The sequence below is a fragment of the Crotalus tigris genome, unplaced genomic scaffold (genome assembly GCF_016545835.1).
Source record: "Crotalus tigris isolate CLP2741 ecotype Arizona unplaced genomic scaffold, ASM1654583v1 scf7180000018445.1570621, whole genome shotgun sequence".
NCBI lineage: Eukaryota > Metazoa > Chordata > Lepidosauria > Squamata > Viperidae > Crotalus > Crotalus tigris.
In genome coordinates, this window is record NW_024097006.1 from 1,390,583 (window position 1) to 1,409,508 (window position 18,926).

An 18,926-nucleotide genomic window follows, 5' to 3' on the forward strand; every position below is an offset into this window, starting at 1 on the left:
AAATTAAAAAAAAAAGACCAGGGAGAGTGCAAAAAAAAAAACTTCAAAACCTCCAAAACACTTTAAAAGAGAAAAAAAAAACTTAAAAGAAAAAAGAACTGTGCTATCCATATGTTTCATTTAAATCCGTTCTTTCTTTCCGGAAAGGAAAAAAAAGCACTTTCAAAACGCCATCTTACTTTCACTCTCACTCTCCTCCACAGAAAAAAACAAAAGAAAAAAAAATCAGCATAAACTAAAAGAGAAATAAAAAGAAATAAAACTCTAACTCTAAGTAAAATCCTTTAAACAGTTCTGTCCGCTTTAAAAATCACTCACCAGGAAGCTTTAAGCGCGGCGATGGTAGCGGCGTTTCACTTTGTTTCCGAAGAAACAAAGACAGCTGGGAGGCGAAGAAAGCACGAGCTCCGAGGGAACACTCTTTCTACCCCCCCAAAAAAGAGATCCAGGGGGGGTTAAGAGGTTCTACCTCTATTCGTGTGGTCTCTACCCCTTCCCTTCGTCCGGGAAGGGGATTTCGAGCCGCGGGCCAGCTGATGCGCGCTGTGCTCCGCAGATCTAACGCTGTCCCAGGAGGACGGCTACAAAGTAGCCGCCATCATCGTCGCTGACCACCGGAAGCGCACAGCAGCAAGTTTTAACTTGGCTTGAAAAGAATAATAGTCTTCGAAGGTGATTAAGAATGGAAAGGCACAATTTATTGTCCGTTTGAAAAGTGGATTTCAAACGTCAGCTTCTTCAAACTTGAAGAGATTATAACCACTCCCCCCAGCTTTGGCATGCAGATTGCTTCAGACAGACTTCTGGGAAGATGGCCAACTGGGTGGCATGCCTGGGAAGAGATCTCTGAAGGATTTCTTCCTGGGATGCAGCTTTTCAAACTTTTAACTGAAGGGACTGGTATTCCTTCCATTTTTAAGATCCATCCAGTCAGTATCAGTCAAAACACTTTCCCTTGGAACCCTCCAAAACAGTTGCAAGCTGGCAGACAGTTTCTGGAGCTCAATTAGTTTTTGTAACCATTCCTCTGTTGTAGGAATCAATGTAGTCTTCCATTTCTGAGCATAGAATAATCTTGCTGCTGTCAACATATATAACATCAAAGTTCCATATATTTTTTTCTAGGCCTTTGTCCATTGGCCCCAAGAGAAAAGTCTCTGGTTTTCTTTCTATATTTAATTTAAGAATTTTCTGTATTAACATATGAATCCTATTCCAATATTTTGTTGTTTTATCACACGTCTACCATAACTGGTAAAACGTCCCCTTCTTTGCCTTTACGTTTCCAACATTCATTTGAAATACCTTTATACATTTTTAATAACTTGTCTGGTGATAAGTACCAATGATACATCATCTTGTAAAAGTTTTCTTTTAGATTGTAATTTAATGTAAATTTTAATCCTTTATTCCACATATTTTCCCATTGCTCAAGCATTATATTACATCCAAAATTCCTTGCCCACTGAATCATATAATGTTTTACTTGTTCATTTTCCAGATTTAAATTCAATAACATTTTGTAAACTTTAGCAATAATATGTTCATCACTACCACACAGTAGGCTTTCCAATTCATTTTTAACAAAATTAAACCCATGATTCTTTTTATCTAACTTGAATTTTCTTTCAATTGCATATATGTAAACCAATGGCAGACATGACCTTTTGATTCTAGCTCCTCCTTGGATTTGAGGGTAGGCTCACCCAAGTTGAAAGATGTTTTAGCATTAAGTCCACCAAATTGGCCTCATCATCATCTCTTTTCTAAAAAAGTCTTCTTGCAGGGAAACCCAAAGTGGCAGCTTCATAGAGAACCTTGTTTTATATTTAATCCAAACTCTCAAAATGGTGTGCCTGGTAAAATGAGTATTAAAATCAACATTTACTTTGTCATACCACAGATAGCCATGCCAACCAAACCTTAATTCATGGCCTTCTAGGTCCAGTAACCTCTTATTCTGAAGGTTCACCCATTCTTTTAGCCAAACCAAACAACAAGCATCAAAATACAGTTTCAAATCAGGTAAATCCAAACAGTGGCTCTTATTGCTAAACTTTCAGTTTCTATTGCCGTCCATTAAGCTTTTGAGAGTCACAGTTAAAGTTCTCTTATGAAGGTAAACTCTCCCCAATCCCCTCCTAGCATTTACTTAAGAAACAACAATGGGCAACTGAGTATAGGCAGCTCAAGTACAGAGACAAAAGTTCCTTTCAGTGAGTGGAGACACTGGTGCCTCTTTTATGTAGCCATTTATAGATATATGGCAGTCTTCCTGAGATAGCTAACTTTTTTTTAATGTGGAATGTGTGTCATATGGGTTTTAATGGCCTGGTATGAAACTATGGATTATTTGAACAGAAGACACATAGCTATCCTTTAATCTTCCACTGTAAGAACCTCCCCCCCCAAAAAAACACTGAGAATTTTTATATGGAAATTAGAACCTATATTGATATTCTCAGCTTTCTCACCTTATCTGGTACCTTAAATGTGTTGCTGAGTGGGGAGGTGTGTTTTCCTATGCACAAATCCACAAACTAAAAAAAATACTGTCCTGTGATACTCTTTGTGTCTCTGTAGTTATGAATGTGGAGTCAAGCAATGGAATATCCTTTGTCTTCAGTGGAAGGAACGCCTCCCTTCCCTCCATTCAGAAAAACTCCAGAGAAGAAAATGCTCCTTTGCTCTCTCTGTGTACAGGAAAATTCTGGCAGAGAACAGTGAAAAATGTTGGGATTCTATAATAAACATATTTTGAGGGATTTAGCATTGGAATAAATACTGTTGTTTGCTTTATTTTCCAGTCTACCACAAGAAGATGATGGAGGACATGGTGGTCATAAATATGGAGATGATAGTGAGTTATTTGTCCCATGAATTATTATGGCTTCCCCTAATGAAAGGCGAGGAGGGGTGTGTTGCTTCAAAGCATCCCCAACACATCATCCACTCCCTTTATACACTAATTCCATTTTAGATGGCGTGTCCTATGTTTCAGGTGCCAGTCCTCAATGGGTCCTTGGTCCCTGGGTGCCCCACCACAGCACCTGTAGCAGAGATAGGCACAGCAGAAGCTTCTCAAAGGCAACCCCATAGTTTCTGCCAATATGGTCACTGGGAGATGATGGGAGCTGGTGATCAACAGCATTTATGGGTTTTCTCTCCTGACTGTCATTACACACATACACACACAATTAAAAAAACTTGACAAACACAAATATACTAAAAAGAAAAAAAAGAAAAAGGAAAAGATAAAAATGAACAAACAACACTTTTTACAAATCAGATAAAAATTATCTGAGCAGAGATTTATATGACTGTAGTATTAAACATAGTATTAGACTCTCCATTAATTTTTTCTCTTCCTGTACAGTGACTCGGTTGGTGAACCATAGCCATTTCTGGACTCCAAGGCCCACGTTGATGGTCCCTGAAGAGTCAAAAGTTGCATTATTGAAATGGGGATTTTAATTTTGAATGACAATCGAGAAATGAAAAAGGTTTTGTATGCTTGCAACACTGCAATATTCATAAACCTAAAAAACTGCTACCTTCCAAAAATCCTCAAAGGGAAATCTGATCTTTTCTATGATTCCATCATTTCACCACCATCTAAACTTCCTTCTGCATTATTGCAAAGAATATAAATATCTTGTTCAAAATACTGCCAGTTTCTCTGTTAGCCCCTCAAGTTCATTGAGAAGGAATGGGCTCCATTTGGGCATCACTTCACCCATAAATATTAAATGCATTTCTGCTCATTCACTAATCCCGTGTTCATGGGCTGTATGATAGGTGTAGAGATGAAATGTTGGATAGTTGTATGTCAGCTGTCATCCACTGAAGAGTTTCTGACATTCCTCTGCATTTTAAAAATAATATTACTGATTCATTGGGTTTTGTAATATAGTTCTAAATAGTCCTGGGTAAGGGAGACAAGCATCATCTCTTGAACAAACAGGACTAGATGTATGTCAGAGTACAATGTATTACTTACCAGCATGATACTCTGCGAGGTGAGGGTGAGAGGGTATATTTCTGATACTGCTTTAAAGGTTTGCTCCCTGTTATGTTTCTATTTTGTTATCTGAATTAATCAAAGGGATCTTCTAGAGCAGACATGTCAAACTCGCGACGTCATGTGACGTTGCGCAACGAATTGGAACAATTTTGCCATTGCCGGCAATGGGGTGGGCACGGCTTCCATGTAACGCTTCTGGCCCATGGGCCGGCAGTTTGACACCCCTGTTCTAGAGTATCTCCTCACCTAGTCACTTCGTGTAAGATCAGCTCATACGTTCCTCTCCTCCCTCACATGTTCCATGACTCTAGAAGGGTGTCTTTAATTGTCTTTTATCCACAGAGGGGGCTCCAAATTGAAGGATTAGATGTGAGTTGTAACACTTTGAAGCATCAAATATAATGGAAACATAATACAATTGTGCATTATGCAAAATGATATTTATTTTCCTTTATCAGAAAAATAGATCAAAGAGCTTCTGGATGAAAATGATAGCCATACTCTCTGACTCTTCTCTTTTTTGTCTTTGAATCAGGATTGCCTACAATTTTGGAAATCATAAGTACCTTATTCTATCAGGTATTATAATCAGCACAATTTTAAATTTCTTTTGGATGAAAAAGGCAGAGGGAGCAGGTTTGTACATTTGCCAATTTCATATATGTAACACAAATTAGTTTAAAATTTCATATTAAAAATGCAGCAGTGTAAGTTTTATTTACAGAAATTCAATATTCTAATAAAACTAGAGGGGCAGCCTGAAATTTCAATGCTGACTTCAAATAAGCACATTTTTTTCTCCAGTTTTCATTAATCTTTTTTTAAAATTTGGTATTGTTTCTCAGATTTTTTTTTTAAAAAATATGCCGGTATAAACAGGACTGCAATCCTAAACATGGAAAATCTTGGAAAAGAAAAGGAAATTTGCCTGCTCTTTCATCAGGCATTAGGCCACAACAATCCACTTAGCATGCTTACTCACCTTGCTTATCTAAATTGTGTTTTTTTCAGCAATGATTTTGACCACTATAAGTTTCATCAAACTGTAATTAATCACCAGGGAAAAATAGGGATCTCTGGTATCCAAGAGAATTTATGAAGCTGTAGCCCGATGGTGAACATTCTCAGGTGATAATTTTATATGTATGTGTGCATGGATGTCTTCTGTGTATACACATCTATAAATATACAAGTCCAAATATGATAGATAGATAGATAGATAGATAGATAGATAGATAGATAGATAGATAGATAGATAGATAGATAGATAGATAGATAGATAGATAGATAGATAGATAGATAGAATTGCAGAAGACAAGGGATGACTTTGGGAGAAATTTTTGCATAATTCCCGGTTAATTGAGAACCTGGAGAATTGTTCTTTTAGGGGGTCGCTAGATGCAGAGTTTGTTTCCCAGTTGATGTCAGTGTAGTTAAGTTGCCCATTACTATTGTGGTGTGCTTCCTGCACACCATAATTAATTGTGCCCTTTGGGTCATCATTTCAAAGACATTTCCTTACCAAAACAGACAAACAGAATGATTGTCAGGCAAAAAAGTAGTGAGAGCAGGAGTGATTTCTTACTGGCTTTCCTGTTGTTCCCTTGTGGGAATCTGGCAGGGGGCACCAGAAATTGCCTGCCTGCCTGTCTGCCTGCCTGCCTGCCTCCCTCCCTTCCTGCCTGCCTACCTGGTTGCAGAAGTGTTGTCCAATTGGTCCAGAGTTCAAGGGCATCATGAAAGGTGTCAGCCAATCCTAAGGTCTAAGGTTCAAGAATGAAATTCATACACTGGATCACACATGAGAAAATCTTGTTTCTAGGATACCCAAGTCCTTTATACAAGTCGCAGCCAATTGTCGCTAACTGGAATATTTACTGTGTTGCTGAACAAGTAACCAAACAGATCTTCTCTGTTCCTCTCTCCTTTCTACTGGTCTTGTTTGGGGACTTGGAGACCTCATGTCATCGTCCTCTAACAGCTCCAGCTGCTCAGGCGCTGTTTGTCATTGATCTGCCTCAAGTGATACCTTCCTTCCCCAGGCTGATATTCTTCAGGTTCCATCTCAGATTCTGACCATGGGCCATGACAAGTCAAAACAGAAATGTGAAAGGAGCCAGAGCTGACTATTTCAAGGGCAACCCTGAATGATGCGGTAGAAGGATAATCCTGATAAAGTCGTGTCCTCCAGGTGATAGCATCCAGGTTACTAAGGGAAAAAAAAGAAAAGCTGCATATTTGGTCCTAAAATCAAACAGACGTATTTGCTTTGGGGATTATTTCTATTATTCCCACCTGAATAAATGTAATTGTTCCTATCATATTTTTTTTTTTTAAATTAAGCTTTCCTTATGAAACGAGCAAGGATGAGTTCATGTTTAATGGCTCCAGGGGTCAGAAAAATGAATTAATGAGATGAAGAGGAATAACACAACCACTCTGGGATACCACTGACACTTTTCTTGCCAAGGCTGCTTTCCTCTGCCAAAGCCTTGCAAGCCCTTTGCGCTTTCACCTCCAGCAGAGAATCTGGGGAGAGTCTTCCAATGGTTAGAGATAATGTCTCTTTTGAAAGGAAGGAAATAGTTGAAAGGTTAAAGTGCAATTAAGCAATGCTTCTGTCAGAGATGCTGCAGGGTTTCCTGTGCTGCACAGGAGCTTGGACTAAATGACCTTGAAGCATGAGAAGACTGTGATAATTCTCTTATTATATGATTCTACACCTCAGCTATCCAAAATTAAACAATCAGTTGCTGGGGGTACATCTTGCAAAGTGACCTGGGAAAAGTTCAGTCCCATGGAACCTGAGGAAGTGTACAAGGCCTTCTCAGCTGCTAGTTTGGCCACTTTTGTGTTAGATCATGCCCTTCCTGGTTTATTAAAGCTGCATGGGAGGGGATGTGGGTTTGGGTCTGGGCAGTAGTTAAGCCTTCCTTGAAATTGAGAGTGGTCCCACCAGCTCCTGAAGAGGTGTTGTTGTCCCCTGCTCTGACTATGTACCAGCTTGGTCTTAATCCCAAACTGTGAGTCGTAAGGAAGTGGCTGGCCCTATGTACTTTCACAGAATGTTCTGTTCTCAGCAAGATGAAGAGGGCTCAGAGCCCAACTTGAAATGATCTTTGAAGAACAGGGAAGACATTGAAAGTAAAGATTAATCCAAATTGGCCTCAAGCACAAGAAGGATATGCTCAGGATATGAACATCCAGGATAAAAGAGGTACTCATTGTTCTTTATGACATCATGCAGGCTAAACATTACAAGGGCTAAAAGAAACAAAAACTTTAGCAGAATCAATACATTCAAACTGAGCTATCTCAATGAACCCTAGAAAATGAACTTAAGCTAAAGCATGCTAAATAAACAAACATATAACTTCTATAGATTAAATGTTGCAATTTCAATCATTGCAAAGGGATCATGTGATACTAATTGTAGGAATTTGAGAATGAGGTGAGACTTGGTAGGGGAGATAATTGGGGGACTTCCAATGATTTAAGAATCATAAATTATCTCTCAAGGTTGAAATAGCAAACTGTCCCTAGAGCAAAATACAATGTTTGGGTATATAGATACACTGATGTCAGCAGATGATGATGAAAGCTAGGTTTTTAAATAAATTTTTAGTCTCAGTGATCTATGTTTTAGTTTTTGAATACACTGAAGTAGAGTGAAGATTGCAATGCAATAGGTAGTTGAGAAGCAGTACTTAGTCCTATTTCATCCAAAATGTACTGATAGAAAGGGGGAAAATAAGATACATAAGAAGTGACTTTTAATCTTTATAGGTGTTATAACACCCTTGATACCATTTCATCTTCAAAATTGCACAACCCATAGCATGTACAGCAATCTATCCCTGAAGTAAAATATAATCAATTCATATATATTGAAAGATAAGGAAAAAAGTGTTGAAAACAATAGTAGCAAAGAACAAAAACAACAAAAGAAATGTAAAGAAGCATTTATTGTGTGTTTCCAATTTCTAGTTCTCCTCTTCAGACTGCAGGATGCCCTGCTGTATTCATGCAGCTGATAAACTAAGTACTACATGAGCACCTAGAAAGGAGTTTTGCTGTATTTGGAGCACATTCTAATCATACTGAAACTATGGCGGAGCATATAAAATTGGTCAGGGCTATGTTCAAAAAGCTTAGAGCAGCCCAGTTGTACATCAAACTGTCCAAATGCATGTAGCAGAGTTGGGATGAGAATGGGGCCAGCTGAGAGGCTTTGTGGGAGCCTTGCCGATTTGGCAGGAAGATGAGGAGCTGCCATGGGTGGTGGCAGGGCATGGCTTGGAGAGGGAAGAAAAAGGAGGAGGAAGCCAATAGCATGGAGGAAGAGACTGGAAGGTGGCGTTTTTTCAGTAGACTTCGAACGGAGCAGGCGAGAAGGCTTGGTAGAACTTGCCATTCTGAGCCAGCTAATTGAAGAGAAAGTAAGAAGCTGGGGTTTCATGTTTGCCTTTTGTTTTGTTGCAGGCAAGCTGGATGAAAGGGGGAGGGGTAGAGAATGAGAGTAGCTTGCTGGAGCTGTTTTCTTGAAGCAGGTTAGGCAGAGAGAGAGTGAGAGGCAGGGAAGGTGAAGTTTTATTGTTTCTTTCTCTTTCATTGAGGGCAGGCTAGAAGAAGAAAGGGAGAGAGGGAAGGTTGGGAAGTTTTAATTCCTTTCTCTCATTGGAATAAGCTAGGGAGAAGTAGAGTTAGGAAAGAGTTTGACAGGGTTGGGGGGTATGTCTTTTATTCGGAGATAGTTTTTTTTATAGGATTAGCCGGGGGAAGTAGAAAGGGATTACATGGAGTGAGGTCAGAGTGCGACGAGGTGAGTGGATAAGGAAGGCCTCTGCCAGCACCAGAGGTTGACTGCAATCATTCTAGGCAAGTTGTTGTCATCAAAAACTGATGAATATCAGGCCGACGCGACCACCATGGATGCTTGGAAGACAAGCTCCGTCTTCTTCGTCCAGTTTCGCTTTGCTGGGAGACCCTGAGAAGGGTTGAAAGTTGCCCTATAGGGTGACCAGCAAGGAGGGGCCTCTGCTGGATTGCGGGAGAGTGGTAGCTCTTCCACTAGATCCAGCGCAACCCTCCAAACCGGCAGATGAAAGACCGGCCATAGCAATATGGCTTGTCACTAGGTTGCAGACAGCCAAAGTCACACTTACTACCAGGCACCTACAAAGTAGCACGGATGAGACTGGGTGAGATCTACCTCTCTTAAATCCAACTATCTTTTTGACCTGCATAAGCTGCCTAAAGTACTTTCCCCCCTGTGTAGAGAGGGAAAGGAAATCTTATCCCACCCTCTAATAACAGTGGCAACTGACTATCCAGGGGAGCTTAAAACATTGAAAGAATTACTTGATTTTAACTGGACTTTTATTTTCCTAAAGTTTGAAGACTAAAAGATTCCTCATTTCTTATTTTTTACTCTATTTTTATTGAAGATTTGGGTTTTTATCTACAAAAAGAAGTAAAATTCTTAAGTGGTATGGGTGACACCTTGTAGCTAAACTTGGTATTACAATTTGTTATTGCCTAACAAGACTTGGCTCATAGCCCAGACCAGGGGTAGGCAACCTTGGCTCTTTTATGATTTGTGGAGTTCAATTCCCAGAATTCCTGAGCCATCATGGCTGGATCAGGAATTCTGGGAGTTGAAGTCCACAAGTCATAAAAGAGCCAACGTTACCTACCGCTGGCCCAGACTATAGATAAGACCTCTGTAAACTTGGAAGATATTAACTCTGAGAAGCCCAGCTGTGCTCTACACTTAGTGATAAAACTACTTTTACTTTCTGACTGTAAAGCTTTTAATTCTGCACACTATTAAAAAATGGATGAAGATCTGGAACAGACTCTTTTTTTTATGAGAACACTTATTAAAACTATTATCACAGCTACTGATGAATTAAGAGGCTACAGAAAAGAACAAGATGTCAGCCCAAATATACAAACTCAAATTCTGACTACAATTAAAGAATCAACTACACAGCATATAATAGAAGAAGAAGTGAAACAATTAAACAATACTACTAATTGATCAACAAATAGACCTAATAGAAAACCCAGAAAAGAGACTGACAATATGGAAAATGGAAAGGAGTCTCTCTACAAACCAGAAGAAGCTTGAGGAACAAGAAGAAGAACAGATGGAAGGGAAGATAAATATTCCAGGACAACTACATCAAGACAGAAAGAGAAAGAGACGTTTTGTTAGCATTCCCACAAAATTGATGATTGGATGCCCTCTTTTGTTTCAAATAATATGTATAATAACAGAGGGAGATCTATTTGATGATTTGACAGCATGGAGATGGAAGATGAGCTGGCAAAGAAAGAAAGCTAGAATAAGATTGAAAAAATTGGGGTTTTGACTTATTAGTTAAGATTAAAAGAGAATATACTTAAATAGATAAGATGTAATAAAGATAATTTTGAGCATCTAAAACTTGAAAGTATAAATATTAAAAGCTAAAGTTGAATATTAATTTGCCTACAAAGATTGAATGTAAAAGTAATTAAGACATATATAAGCTAAAACTCTATTGAAAATGTTCAATGTTTTATTTAGCGGATCTATTAAGAATTATATTAACTTAATACGAGATAGTCAACATTAAGAGAAAAAGGAAGTATCTGATGCTGAAAAAAGAGAAATTTTGATTACTAAGGTTAAGATATTTGGAAATTAATAGAAAATAAGAATGTTATATAGTATTATTAATAAGATGGTGTAAGATGGTGTGAAATAGTATAAGTTTGAACAGATAAGATTTGTATTGTGAATATTAGACTGTGTAATGAATTTGATAATGGGAACTTTGGTTACTCAAAATTTGGAAATTATAATCTACAAATGTTAAATTTAAATATTAACGGGAAATTAAAAATTGAGAAAATTGATTAGGACATTGATTGTCTATAAAGATTGAATGTTAAAATAACTATGGTAGGTATAAGTTAAAACATTATTGATAACTGTAAAAATGTTTTTATTCAATTGAAATAATAACAATTGTATTAGTTTAAATAAGAGACAGTAAATGCTAAAGGAGAAAAGAGGATATATGTAAGATGGTACTTTGAGATATGTATTAAACATACTTGTAAGTTATTGAATTATCAGTTAACCCAACCGCCATGTTGCTCTTGAAATTCTTAAATGTAAAATCAGAAAATTAATAAAACTTTCTTTTTTAAAAAAGCCTACTTAACATCATCCTGGGCAAGTTGTTTCCACTAGAGACTGACTACCATTGTTTTAGGCAAGTTGCTGTCACCAGAGTCTGACTGTCATCATTCTAGGCAAGTTGTCACCAGAGGCTGATTAACATCATCCTGGGTAAGTTGTTGTCATCAGAGACTGACTACCATTGTGTTAGGCAAAGTTGCTGTCACCAAAGATTGACTGCCATCGTTCTGAGCAGGTTGCTGCTACCAGAGATGGACTACCATTGCCTTACGCCAGCTGCTGTTATCAGGATTTGGCTACCATCTTTTCCTGTAAGTTCTTACTGCCTAAGATCAACCACCATCATCCCACATGAGTCACCGTCGAGACAGAGTAACCATGACCGCCCCATGTGCGTGGCTGCTGATCGTGAGTGAATACCACCGTGTTACATGCTATGTTAGGCAGAGGTGCCAACATGAAAGACCTCCTTGGGCTGGTGGTCATCTGGAAGGGAGGTCAGGAGGGCCAGAACTTAAGCGGACTCTACCAAAACTGAACATAGGTGGGCAGTATGGGAAAAGGATGCATATGCAATGCATTAGGCACTCTTAACCTGGAGGCATTTCTTGGAACAGGGAAAACACATTTTGAGATATGGATTGACCACAAGAACTTAGAAGTCCTAAAAACTCCATAGAGGTTGTTGACCAAACGAGTCCGCTAGGCTCAATACTTTAACTGATTCAATTTCATACTGCAATATCTCTCAGGAGGAAGAACTTCCTAGCAGATACCCTATCCAATCTACCACAATATAACAGTTCAAACCTGGAGGTGGTTAGACTGGTTATTCCAACCCAGCAACTAGCAGCTCCAGTCACCACCAGAGCACAAGCTAAACTAAAACACCAGGTAGCCAAGGGGAGCCCTGAAAGCAACACTGGAGAAGGACAAGTGGTTCTAAGCCTACAAGGGGGAATGCTTGATGCAAGATGATTTATCCAAATTGTACATCTCTGAAAGTCAATGGATGATGATCTTATAGAAAAGCCATGACTCCAAAGTTGTGGGACATTCTGGTTTAGTCAAAACCTTACATTTGGTTAAGCGCCAATTTTGTAGCCATCACTAAAGAAAGACATACAGAGTTATATAATAGTTACCCTACCTATGCCTCTGCAGAAAAGCATAAAGGGAAGACACCAGGGCTCCTCCAGCAGGTGGCCAAGCCCAAAGCCCCAGGGAAAGAGATTTCAATGGACATTATAATAAAGGTACCGGAGAGTTCAGGAAATGCCGTGATTTGGGTGATAATAGATTTATTTTCTAGACAAGTACATTTTGTGCCCTGCCAAAAAATCTCATCCACTTGCACCTTAGCCAAACGGTTTGTATAGCACATCTGTAGACTGCACGCAGCCCCAGAAAGAATAATTTTGGACCATAGCATCCAGTTCACATCATGGTTTTGGCAAGAGTTCTTAAAATTTTTGGGGACCACACATAGGCTTAGCTCCTCATGTCATCTGGAAATGAAGAGAGGTTGTGAGTGTGCTTCTTGTATCATCTGGAAATGAATGGATGTTGTGAGCAATATATCAGGTGTTACATTAATTATCAACAGGACAATTGAGCGACCTCCTTCCTTTCACTGAGGTTGCTTACAATAAATCAGTACACAGTAGCACTGGATTCACCCCCTTTAAAATGGCCATCGGGCAGGACTTTGTGTCTATCCCTAGGTTGCCCCAGGCCACCAAAAGACTTTAAAGTTGGGGACAGGGTTTATTTATCCGCCGAGTACTTACAGTATATCCAACCTTCCCCCAAAACTGGGCCTGAAATATGTTGACCCTTCCCCCATTAATTTAAGAACCTGATCACCACTGAGCTCGAGCTTCCAAAAAAACGTAGATGGGCCCCCTCGGTGTTCCACTGCAGCCTAGTGAAACCAGACACAGAGAGGCTGGAAATACTTGGGACGCTCCAAACATTGAATACTCCCAAAGCACTTAGACCTTCATCCATTGGCTGGAAATGGACTGGTCAAGGGGAGGGGGAAAGGGTTGGATTGAAGGGAAAAGCCTGTATGTTTTCTCATGGGAAATGTAGTTCTAGCCTAATAAGCACCCTTTAGAAAAAGAGCCTATCACTTCAAACCAAATAGAGTAGAGAGTCTTTCTTTCCTAATAGGACAATCCAGTTTGGGTAGGCCAGAAACCTTTTTGGATTGATGCTTCATTCTTTATATATATATAAAAAGGGTCAGTGGACAAATTATCTGTGATATTTGTGATTTCCCTCAACTTGCTCTGAGGATTTAATCATGTGTAGATTTGTCACAACTTCACGAACCATAAAGGACTATTTCTTCTTCATCCTAGAAGTTATTTCCATTTCCTTGCCATCCACTGGTTCTGCCCATTCTTTTCATTGGAGCTTAATCCTTTAAAAAAGGGAGCTCATTATACAGTTACTCCATAACGCTTTGTGATTTTATTCCGCTAAGAAGTTAATGTTGTGTAGATCTGCCACAATTCCACAGAGCATGAAAGTCTGGATTCTCTTTGTGCTGGCAGCAATTGCCTTTGCCTTGCCAGCCACAGGTAAGACACTCCCATTGCTATTCCCTTTGCTTCTGATGGGAGGGTGAGGAAGGTCCTTGGAGTAAATTGGGAATCAGGGCTTTCTTCTCTGAATGCTTCTAGTGTGGAATGTGTTCATATGGGTTTTAATGGCCAGATGTGAAATGATGGTTTATTTGCACAGAAGATAGATAAATATATTTTAAGCTTCCATTGTGAGTTCATGAAAATTCTCAGTCATCCAGATAGTTTTGTCTGGAAGTTGAGTTGCAGCAACTGGATTTCTTTCCTTCTTTTGCTTTGTAATGTTTGCTGTCTATTCAAGTATCTTCTTCTTTTTTGCATTCTAAGAAGTCCAAATAGAAAAGTGATATTTTTTAAATTAAAACTAGAACTTATATTTCTATTCACAGCTTTCTCACCTGTTCTTTAACTGGTGCCTTACATATCTTGCTGAGAGCAGAGGTCAGTTTTCTAATGCAGAAATCCACAAACTCAAAAAAAAAAAAAATACTCTGAAGGCAGATATCATATTCTGTGTGTCTCTATGTTTGTAGAATGTGGAGATGAGAAATGGAATATCCTTTGTTTTCAGTGGAAGGAATCTCTGCCTTCCTTTCATTCAGAAAAACCTTAGAGAAGAAAATACTCCTTTGGCCACTTCCATGTACAGGAAAATTCTGGCAGAAAACTATGAAATATAGTGGGCTTCTATAATAAAACTATTTTAAGCCATATACCATTGAAATAAACACCGTTGCTTTCTTTATTTTCCTGTCTAGCACAAGAAGATGCTGAAAACAGTGGTGAGTATTTTATCCCATAAATTATTCTGGATTCTCTTCATGAAAGGCCAGCAGGGGTATAGGAAGTGAGCCTTCAAAGCAACCCCAATCTATCACCCATTCCCTTTAAACACTCATTCCATTTTAGATGGGGTGTCCTATATTTCAGCTCCCAATGGGGCCTTGATCCCTGAGTGCCCCAACACTGCATCTACAGCAAAATAGACACTGCAAAGGCTTCCCAACAGCAACCCCAGCACTCTCTGCCAATATCCTCAATGGACTTCTAGATGATGGTAACTGTAGTTCAATAGCACATCCATTCCTGAATATCATTACACAGACACACATACAAACACAAAGTCAAATAGAAATGACAAATACAAATATACCCAAAAAAACCCACAAAAGAGACAAAAATGAACAGACACAACTGAGCAAAATGAAACAAACACTGCTAGTATATTAAAATTATTAATAATTGCTGTGTTACTAATGAATGCCATATACTATTATGATGTGAATCTCTCTTGATTCCATCATTCTACCACCATCTAAACTTCCTTCTGCATTATTGCAATGAATATTAATACATTTTTCAAAACACTGTCAGTTTCTCTTTCAGCCCATCAGATTCATCAAAAAGGAATGGGCTCAGTTTGGGCATCACTTCACCCATCAATATTAGACGTATTTCTGCTCATTCATTCATCCTGTGTTCTTGGGACCTAGGAAGGGTGTAGAGATGAAATGTTGGACAGTTGTTTTTCAGCTGTGATACACTGAAGAATGACATCCCCTTTTTTCTTCAAAATAATGTTATTGATTCATTGAATGTGGTGATATAGTCTGAAATCGTCCTGGATATGAGTGACAAGCATCATCTCTATTTTTTTGCCCCTTTGAATAGGTCTGATTGAAAAAATCTTTATTATGGGTAAGTATGTCAGAGTACAATGTGTTATTTTCCTGCAGAATCTCCTGGGAGGCGAGAGGCGGACAATGTTTCTGATACTGTTTTAGAGTTTTATCCCTTTTGTGCTTCTCTTTTTTTGCCTGAATTAATCAAAGCAATCCTCTCTAGAGCATTGCCTCTCCTACAGTCATTCCCCCCACAATCAGCTCAGACCTTCCTTTCTTTCCTTACATCTCATGGCTGTAGGTAGGTCCTTTTAAATTCATATAATCTGCACAGGAGGGCTCTAAACTGAACCGTTATATTTGGGGTGAATAGTGATATTTTAAAGGGTAAAATATAATGGAAACTTGTTTTGGTTTATTTTATTAATTTTTTATAATACCAATCTTAATAATTAGAAAGCAACACATTGTTGAGGTTTATATGTTTGACATTAATAATAGTACAATTTCCATTCCTACCCTTTATTCCATTTTTCTAACCATTTATAATGATATTTTAAAGTTAACAGTATAATGGAAACCTAATACAACTTTCTTTATGTAGAAATAATTATACTGATTTGCCTCGATTTGAAAAATAGGTCAAAATGCTCTCTGATGAAAATGGCAGTAATACTCTTTGACTTTTCCCTTTTTCTTCTTTAACCAGTACGGCCTCCACCAGTCACTGTTACGAGTAAGTATTTTAATATGTCAGATATTATAACCAGCACAATTTCTATTTTCTCTTGGGTGAGAAATGCAAAGGGAGGGACGTTATTCACTTGCCAACTCCACATTTGTAGCAGAAATTAATTTAAAGTGTCATGTAAGAAATTCAGCTGTGCATGTTTCATTTACAGTGATTCAATAGTCTAATAAATATTTAATGCACTAATAAATTCAGTATTCTTTTTTAAGAACTGGTATTTGTTTCACACTATTTGGAACAGACAGATTAAAAAACATCATACTCCATGTCCATATGCCAGTATAAGCAGGATTGCAATCCTAAACCTGGAAAATCTTGGAAAAGAAAAGCAAACCACTCTTCCTCCAGACATTAGCCCACAACAATCCATTTAGCCTGCTTACTCACCTTGCTTATCTAAACTGTTTTCTCCAGCAATGATTTTGAACACTGCAAGTTTCATCAAACTGTAATTAATCACTGGGGAAAAAATAGGGCTCTCTGCTACCCAGAAGAACTTATGAAGTTGGTAGTCCAGATGGTGAACACACTCAGGTGATTGCCCTCCTCAGTTAGGGCAACTCAGGTAGATGGGAGAAAAGCAGCAGGAGGATTACAGATACCTCTACTACAGCAAAAGGATTCCTTTTGAGTCTGCCCCCTGAGGGTATCAGGAGAACATAAAGAACGGTTGTGAGAAAGGATCCAGCAAGCAGTCAATCTGTCAGCTTCATCCTATAGGCATCACTGAAATTAATTGTTCAAACTCATAAAAACCACAAATGCTTCTGATAAGTTTTCTTTTGGTTTTGCCAGAACATTAGAAAAGAATTTCAGGACTTCCGGTTCTGGTTTGCGACGACCCCGGTCGTATTTGGAGACTCGTCTCCTCACCGGCTGTGTTTTCATCGCCGGTAGACCTCCCAATGGGTCGAAAATCGCCCTGGAGGGGCAACTACTGAGAAGGAGGCTTGCTGGTGACTGCGGGAGGGCAGCAGCTTCTCCCGTAGCTCCAGCTATCTCCTTAGGGCCAATGGAGCAAAGATCGTCCTGCAAGATGGCCGATTACCCTGCTGCACCAGCTGAAAGTCACAGGTAAATCTAAGTGTCAAAGACCCACTGCAGATGATCCGGGTGAGACCCCCCCTGCTCCTCTCTTCACCCTATTTTGTCTTTTTTTGCCTGTAAAACTTCGTCGGAATTATTTCACTATCTTGAAAAAGCACCTTTTGTTTGTGTGGGAAGAAAGGCGTTGAATAAAAGAATAATTTTAACATTTCATCTTTATCTACTTTTGGGTACAGAATTTTTTTTTCTAGAGCTATACTATTATTTTATACTGGAAGATTATTTCTTTTTCCACCTTTTCCTTTAAAAGACAGAAAAAAGAAAAAGAAAAAAATGGTGTCTGGAAAGATTTTTTAATCTCCTGAGGACATCTGGTGGTGAAAAGGTAACATTACAACTGCTGGTTATTGTTTGGAGATGAGGTGGATTTGACCTTCAAACTATTATTGAAGAGAAAAGATAAGCTGATGCAGCTGTGGGAATTGTGGGGGTGGATATTGCTTAACTTTTATTAAATACAGCCTCCATGAAAAGAAAAAAGGGACTCTCTTCAATTACTATTGAAATGGAGACACCTCATTCAAAATTAAACTGTAAACTTATATTGGAAAAGATTTATGAGGCTACTGAAGAAATATGCGCTAAAATAAAAGAGATTTCTACAGAATTAAGAGCCAGAAGCCTTGCTCCAAACTCTCAAACTGACTTTCAGACTGCACCAGACCATTCTATAAATCAAAATACACCAGAAGAGGAATCAATTGAGATTAAAGAGGAATTTATTTTACCTTACAAGCACTTCATCTATATCTTTGAGGATCGGAAGAATTAAAGACTGAGACTTGAACCTTTAAAGCAATGAGGCTTCAAGGACAAGAGAAATAGATGCCCAATGCAGAGGATGGGATGCTGTTCACTGACTCAAATGACATTACAAACAACAGAAGGAGATCTATCGGCTGAAAGGGAAGCTTTGTTATGGAAACTTGTCTGGCACAAAAAGAAGGCTAGAATAAGACTGAAAAGAGAAACTTAAAATTATATGTAATGGATTAAAAGGCACTGTAGAACTATGGACTGATTTAAGGATTAAGATTTAAAATTAGAAATAAGAGAAAAATGGATGATTATTAGAATATATATTTTAAATAGACTTAAGAATGTACTTTTTAGAATATTAGGTTTATTTGCATGGAAACTACTATGTAATGGAATAAAGAAAATCCTTTAGATCTGGATTGACTCAATAATTAATTGAGCATGTTAAATTAGTAAGATGATGTTTTTGTGTGATAATATGGGTGTTTTTAGGCAAAATACTTATTTGGATGAAATTTGAATTTTGCCTAACAGACTGAAATGATTTAGGGTTTGATATTATTTTGCTAGGTTAAAGAGATTGATTGATGGATGGACTATATATGTATAGGATAGACTAATATTTATTTTAATCAGGATATATAGTGTGTAGTGGAAGAAGAAATAAACAAGACTTGTGATAAAATTAAGGACTTAAGAGATCAGAATTAGATTATATCTGGAAAGGATACCTGAAGTGATAATGTGTTTATTTAAGGTTAAATTTGACTATGGTAACTGTAAATTTATAAGGTTCAAAAACAGGTTTAGAATTTATAGAAATTTATTCTAGAAATGGATTATTATAAATATATTATGTTATTTGAGGGAAATAGAG

At 38.2% G+C, this 18,926-nt stretch overlaps 1 long non-coding RNA gene across 2 annotated transcripts in view; it reads left to right on the forward strand.

Moving 5' to 3' along the window:
• The window catches only part of LOC120312214, a 46,622-nt gene that overhangs the window by 26,390 nt on the left and 1,306 nt on the right, over positions 1-18,926 (forward strand). The window contains exons 2-4 of one of the 2 annotated variants that reach the window (XR_005557821.1): positions 2,808-14,592; positions 15,482-15,508; positions 16,142-16,168. This is a non-coding gene — a long non-coding RNA (uncharacterized LOC120312214). Of the gene's footprint in view, positions 1-1,501; positions 14,593-15,481; positions 15,509-16,141; positions 16,169-18,926 lie in introns of those variants that run through there. The other variant, XR_005557820.1, reaches the window with a different exon arrangement.